The sequence below is a fragment of the Rattus norvegicus genome, chromosome 2 (assembly GCF_021556685.1).
Source record: "Rattus norvegicus strain SHRSP/BbbUtx chromosome 2, alternate assembly SHRSP_T2T, whole genome shotgun sequence".
Classification (NCBI taxonomy): Eukaryota; Metazoa; Chordata; class Mammalia; order Rodentia; family Muridae; genus Rattus; species Rattus norvegicus.
Window position 1 is genome coordinate 80,248,399 of NC_141535.1, and position 6,602 is coordinate 80,255,000.

The following is a 6,602-nucleotide window of genomic DNA, read 5'->3' on the forward strand; positions in this document are numbered from 1 at the left end:
AGTTTGCTGACCGGGGAATAGCCAGAAGGCTAAGGGAAGGAAGATGCTAGGACTGACTGACTTAGCTTCCTTCCTCCAATGGGTTAGCCTCAGTGGTTCTTCCTCTCTTCAACAGAACTCATGCTGTATACAGGGCCTAGAACACATAAGAGACTCAGTCCTGATGTCCTCACCCACAGTTCAACAGCACTGTGTTAAACGCTCAACATCTACAACTTGGGTGGGTCATATTCCCCACCACCGCCACAAGACCTTAGCTAGGATATTGCATGCAGCCCACAACATTCTCCTAAAAGGATCTGATCAGTCCCTAGGCTTTGATGTTTGACCGCTCATCCACTGGCTCATTTGAAAACCTCATTTCTAATTGTGGGGTCACCCCCTAAACAGAATAAAACACAGAGCTGGGTCTATCCAGGTTGTGTGTTAGGGACTGGCTATCCTGGGCATAGCAGTGAGTATTGTTTGGGGGTAGTAGAGTATTTCCTCTGCCCCTGATGGGCTCAGGATAGCCCTTTGCTGCTGCATCCCCCCAAATGCTGTACAGGGTGAGTAACTCTGCTCTCCAGGACATTCTTCATTCTATACCTTGCCCTTCTCAAGACCCAGGACTAGCTTCCCTGGGGAGCTTAGCAGCTTCCCTTTCCACCTGGACTCCAGATGTTCTGTCCTCTGATCCCACCCAGGGCAGAACCTGGTCATCAGTCATCTCTCTGCACACCAGCGGGCTTCTCTCTAATTAGGGAAAGTTCCACTCTCCTGGGTCACACCCAAGTGAGGGCAATTTGGGCCTGCTCTTCTCAGACCACAGGACCCTCCCTTTGGTTTCTAGGGCACTGCTGTCCCAGCTACAGTTCTTGAAGAAAGTGAGGCAGATTAAGGAAGATTCAATATTCCTCCAGAGGTTGAATTATCCTGTAAGGGCAATGGCGAGGGCTGAAGTACTGTGTAGATGCTACTTGGAGAAGGATGTTAACTTTATGGTCAGATCTTGGCTACTTGGTTCTTACTCTTTGATATTCTGAAGCTGTCAGGCATGAGAGTGAGCTTCTTAGTTGCTTGAATGGCCCTCACACACAGTCACCATAGAAACTCCCTTGCAGCTCAAACAGGTGATTAACCTCAGGCAGGCAGTGACAGAGACCAGATCCATCCTGGCTGTGATAGGCTCAGCCTCAGCTCCTGAAGTTCCACCAGAGAAGAGGCAATGTTGACTTCAGCCTCCCTGTCAATCAAACGGCCATTCTCTCAGCGTCCTCTTCCTGTAAATCAACCAGCCACTTCTCCTGCAGTCCAGCAGACTGACAGCACAACTACTTTCAAATGTCTGCTAGGTCCTGCTTCAGCCCTTGTGGGTCTGAGTTCCACCCGCCTCAGGGCACCTCTTCTTGGGAGACTAAATGAGGGAAATTTGACTGAGCTTATCCCACGGAGCTGTGAACTGGTTCTGGGCTGTAGGGAAGCACTGAGGCACTGCTCTGGGGCTGGGGGTGCTCAGTCTGAGATGTGGGAAGCCAGAGCTGGTTTGAGAGTCCCGGGGCCATGGTGGAAAATGAATGTATACCTTACTGTGCCCACTTCTCAGGGTGTATCCAAGATTAAATATCTTTGCAGGGAGGAATGTCTGGGAAGGGAAGCTTATTGGCTAAGCCCCGAGGGCCTCTAGATGCCTCACTAGCATGAAGAACTCTGTTCTGGGATTCTGAGTCTATGTGAGCACAAGTCACATTTCCTTATGTGGGGAGTGTGGCAAGTGTTCCAGGCCAGGAATCCGGCAGGGAGCAGGGAGTTGCCTAAGTCTCAGGTGTGTGCCCACAGGGTCTCCGGGTCTCAACCAGCTCTACCTTAACAAGCGTCCTGGCATGGACTGTTCTACAAGTTGTGGCTGCCCCAGGTGATTTTGAGCTCTGACCATCCCTGGAGACTTCTCTCTCACCACAAAAACCACAGCAGCTGTCACAGCTGTGGCAGAACCCACGGCTTCACTCCCAGAGACCACTAGGCTAACAGCTGCAGTCACTTCAGATGCCCTTCGATGGGGGTGGGTTTGCTGCCACAGTCACAGCTTCAGCTGTCCCTGTTGCACAGCTGTTCTGAATGTCTCACTTTGGAAGTGTCCCCTATCTAGTTAGAGAGGAACATTTTCTACCTTATGACAGTGAAGGTAAGTAAGCCCAGGGTCCCGGCTCAGACTGTAGACTAAGCTAATAAAGAGTAGATTATACGCAGATGTGGTTCACCTTTCACTGGTAAAGAAGCATCCTTCCACTCTCACAGGGTGATTCTGAGAGATGGCCCCACCCGCAGTGCAGACAATCTGCTAAAATCTGTTTTTGGGGTTGCTTTGGTGCCTAGTGGTGACACTCATCAGAGCGGTGGGCTGATCTGGTTACACCAAGAACAGAGAGTATCAGGGACTGCTGGCCTTTAGTACACCTAATGAAAGACCCCAGCTTAGCAGCAGTAACGCCATTTTGCAAGGCTGTACTTAAGATGACTGGTTCAGGGAAAGGTTAGAACACTGAGTACACAGCGGCTGCCAAGCAGGATGTGTTTGGTTGAAGGCCTGGCAACAGGACGACTTCGGTTGAGCACCTGACAATGAGAAAAGCCCCGGGAGAGGTCCCACCCGAGTCAGTCGTTATGTTCCAAGAAGGTAGCTAGGAAACTTGCCCCCGGGCTGAACCCTTGGGGGGCCGAGTCAGCCGTTATGTTTCAGGAAGGTAGCTAGGAAACTTGCCCCCGGGCTAAACCCTTGCCATATTAGAATCCACCAATTATATCCCTGTAACCATGCATCTGCTTCTGTATGCTTGCTTCTGCTCCCCAAAATCCTATAAAAGCCCATCCTTGGTTCCGTGGGGCGCGCCAGTCCCCCGAGTGACTGAAGCGCCCGCAGGTGCCTGTGCCTGTGTATCCCGACAATAAACCAAATCCTCTTGCTGATTGCATCCTGTGGTGTCTCGGTCTGGTCTTTGGAGTTGGAGGGTCTCCATCCCGAGGGAAAGTTCTCCCTGAGAGCTTTTCACTAAGAGCTACCAAGTGGTTGAAGAGTTTCTGATAGGGGTCAAGAGTGAACTGCAGAGGTGAAGCGCTGTGGGGAGCTGACTATTGAAGGGTGAAACTGCAGAAATCTGAGGAAGGTGAAGCTCTGTGGAAAGCTGAAGGAGTACAGGAGAGAAAAACATAAGGAAAAACTGATTTGTGCCACTGTCCCAGAGGGCTGCTGTGAGCCACCAGTTCTAGCTGTCAAGGAACCACCGTGAGTGGTTGACAAGAGCTGTGGACATCAGCTGCACAGAGGTGAGGTCACTGTTCTCAAGGCATAGCTCTAAGGGACTGTGACACTAAGAGCCAAGGGCTACTGATGCTCAAAGCTCAGTGCTGTGTAAGTAAAGAAGCTGTGCCCAGCCTATTTGCAAGTATTACCTAAGCAGAATAAGAGCCTTCACTTGCTTAGTAACACGGGGAAGCACAGGGCTCACTCAAAGGCCTCCGGAGCTTAACCTGCAACAGGTAAGAAGACTCCTCTATGCTGTCTGATACAGGAAGTATTTACATTTAATATAATCCTGTGAAATACAAGTTACTTAGTTACTTTTCTATTGATGTGATAAAGCACCTTGGTCAAAGCAACTTGTAAAAGGAAGAGTTTAATTAGGCTTACTGTTTCGGAGGCTTAGAACCCATGATGGCAGAGTGAACACTATTTGGGAGCTCGCATCTTGAGCAACAACCAAGAGCTAGAGCTAGAGATAGAGATTGAGATAGAGCTAGAACTAGAGATGGAGCTAGAGATAGAGATAGAGATAGAGATAGAGATAGAGATAGAGATAGAGATAGATGGAGCTAGAGGTAGAGCTAGAACTAGAGATGGAGCTAGAGCTAGAGCTAGAGATGGAGCTAGAGATAGAGCTAGAGCTAGAGATAGAGCTAGAGGTGGAGCTAGAGATAGAGATAGAGATAGAGATAGAGCTAGAGATGGAGCTAGAGATGGAGCTAGAGATAGAGATAGAGCTAGAGATGGAGCTAGAGCTAGAGATTGAGATAGAGCTAGAGCTAGAGATGGAGCTAGAGCTAGAGATGGAGCTAGAGATAGAGATAGAGCTAGAGCTAGAGATTGAGATAGAGCTAGAGCTAGAGATGGAGCTAGAGCTAGAGCTAGAGCTAGAGATGGAGCTAGAGCTAGAGCTAGAGATGGAGCTAGAGCTAGAGCTAGAGATGGAGCTAGAGCTAGAGCTAGGGCTAGGGCTAGAGATAGAGATAGAGATAGAGATAGAGATAGAGATAGATGAATGGCTGGATGGACAGATAGATAGATAGGTAGGTGGATGGATAGATAGATAGGTAGATGGATAGATAGATAGATAGATAGATAGATAGATAGATAGATAGATAGATAACACTACATTTACATTAGGACTCTCACAAGTCTTTTGAAACCTCAAAACCCACCCCCAATGAGATACCTCCTCCAACCTCCTAATCCTTCCTAGTCTCACCATCTAGGGATCAAATGTTGAAGTATATGAGCCTCTCGGGGCCGTTCTCATAGAAACCACCACAGTTATATTTGAAGCCAAAAATAGAGTTCATAGCTGGCGGCTGCCGTCATTGACGGCACGTGGACATGACAGGCACATCTTTGTGGAAAGCTCTGACTAAGATAAAACTTGGCTAAGGATACATAGAACCTACAAGATTTGGGGACATGGAGATTGGGGAAACACATGCCCAGCCCCCTGTCCAGGTTTCCTGGGTTTATTCATGTGGCACCTCTGAATGTTCAGAGACGAATTTCACTAGAGTTAGCAGACTGTGGCCTTTGCCATTGGCTAACAATGAATGCCCTTGTCATAGGATCACCTAGGCATGGCATTCTTGGCTTCTGCACAGCTGAAGTAATTAAAGAGAAAAGAATCACCATGGTTATCATTAGATTTATTTCTATTATTTTATGTGCCTGAGTGTTTTGTCCACACATGTAGGTCTGTGCTCCACATGTGTGCCTGGTGCCCATGGAGAGGGTGGTTCTAGAAATCAAACCCAAGACCTTTGCAACCACAAGTGCTCTCGAGCACTGAGTCAACTCTCCAGTCTCCAAGGAAGGAAGGAATCTTAAGAAAATTCCCAAATAATTCCGCCTTCTGAATGCTGGTCTTTGAGTCTCTTCTCACCTTGGATCTCAAATAGCACAGCCTCTGTGAGAAGCAAAGGCTCCAGGAAGGATTCGAACAGCTGAATACTGTGAGGGACTGTGTATAGCACAGAAATTTCTAGCTTAGAGTGCTCCCTGCCCTTGTGGAACTTATAGTCTTAAAGGAGAGACAATTGTACCACAAGTAAACCGAGGGCCGAAGACACAGCTCAGCTGGGGAAACTACCTGTTGCTTTTGCAGAGGACTCGGGTTTGGCCATCTGTGACTCCAGTGTCAGGGCTTTCTAGACCTTTTCTTGTCTCCAAAGGCATTAGCCCTGCATACAGTGCAGGCAACACACACACACACACACACACACACACACACACACACACACACACACAAAACCACATAAAACCAGTAAACCACACATGGGCCTGTTAAGGTTCAGGAGGGGTGGTGTGTTAAGGTCTAGAGAAAATATTAACACCTAGATGGAATAATAAGGTCTAGGTAACTGTTACCTGGCTAACCTGCCATTAAATGGAAACTTTTTTCTATGTTTCTGCTGCTGTTACTAGGAAACGCTCTAGTGCCAAGATTGATTGCATAATCTACTATACTCTGTGCCCTTGGAAACCAATCATGATAGAAGTCAGTAGAACTCTTTCTGTAGTTACCCACAATAAGCTTGGACTCAAACCAACCACGCAGCAGTCCTTCCTGCACCTGCAGCTAAGCTTTTATGGTATCAACTGCCCCTTAGATGAACCACAATATAAGAGCGACATCTGGATCAATACAATATACTTCCATTCCGAGTAGTGGTCAGGTAAAGTTTAAGTTTCCAAGACCTCCCTGGAGACTGACATCCTACTTGGCAGAAAGAGACATATATGTGGGTAAGTGACATCCTGGTTAGCAACTTAAGACAAGTCCCATCCCTGTAGACAAATTAGGACATGAATCTCAGACAAGGTAAGTCCCCTGCCACAGTTGAATACCTCAGTCAATGGTTATATCCCCCATCCCTAATTCTTCATTGGTGGAATAACTTGGCACAGATGTATGCAGATTTCAAGCTTCAAATGCCCTTAACTCAGGGTTGTGGTTCAGTTCCCAAATCTGGACTGTGGCCTTGGTCAGTCAGTTCTGGGGCATATGATCAATGAACTATCCATGTCTGAGATTGGTGTTCGAGTAGTTTGTGAGGTGATTCCCGGACCCCAGCAAGGGCAACACTACAGTTTTGAATGTGATGCAGAGATGATGGAAGGACAACGATCTCTGCCTTCACAGAGCCCAGCAAAAGCCACACCTGAGGCTTGAGGTCACTCTACCTCAACCCCTTCACATAGAAGGTGAGAGAGATCACAGGAGACGCAAACCTTTCTGGGAGGTAAAGTAAGTCACTTTTGGGAAGCCATGAGGCCTTTGTTTCAAGGACATCTGGATGGGAGACAC

The 6,602-nt window shown here is 47.8% G+C and overlaps 1 long non-coding RNA gene across 1 annotated transcript in view; it reads left to right on the forward strand.

Annotated features, from left to right (window-relative positions):
• Nucleotides 1-5,816: 5,816 nt before the first annotated feature.
• The window catches only part of LOC147996138 (uncharacterized), a 4,472-nt gene continuing 3,686 nt past the window's right edge, over nt 5,817-6,602 (forward strand). The window contains exons 1-2 of the long non-coding RNA XR_015671205.1: nt 5,817-6,040; nt 6,438-6,499. This is a non-coding gene — a long non-coding RNA (uncharacterized LOC147996138). The remainder of the gene's footprint in view (nt 6,041-6,437; nt 6,500-6,602) is intronic.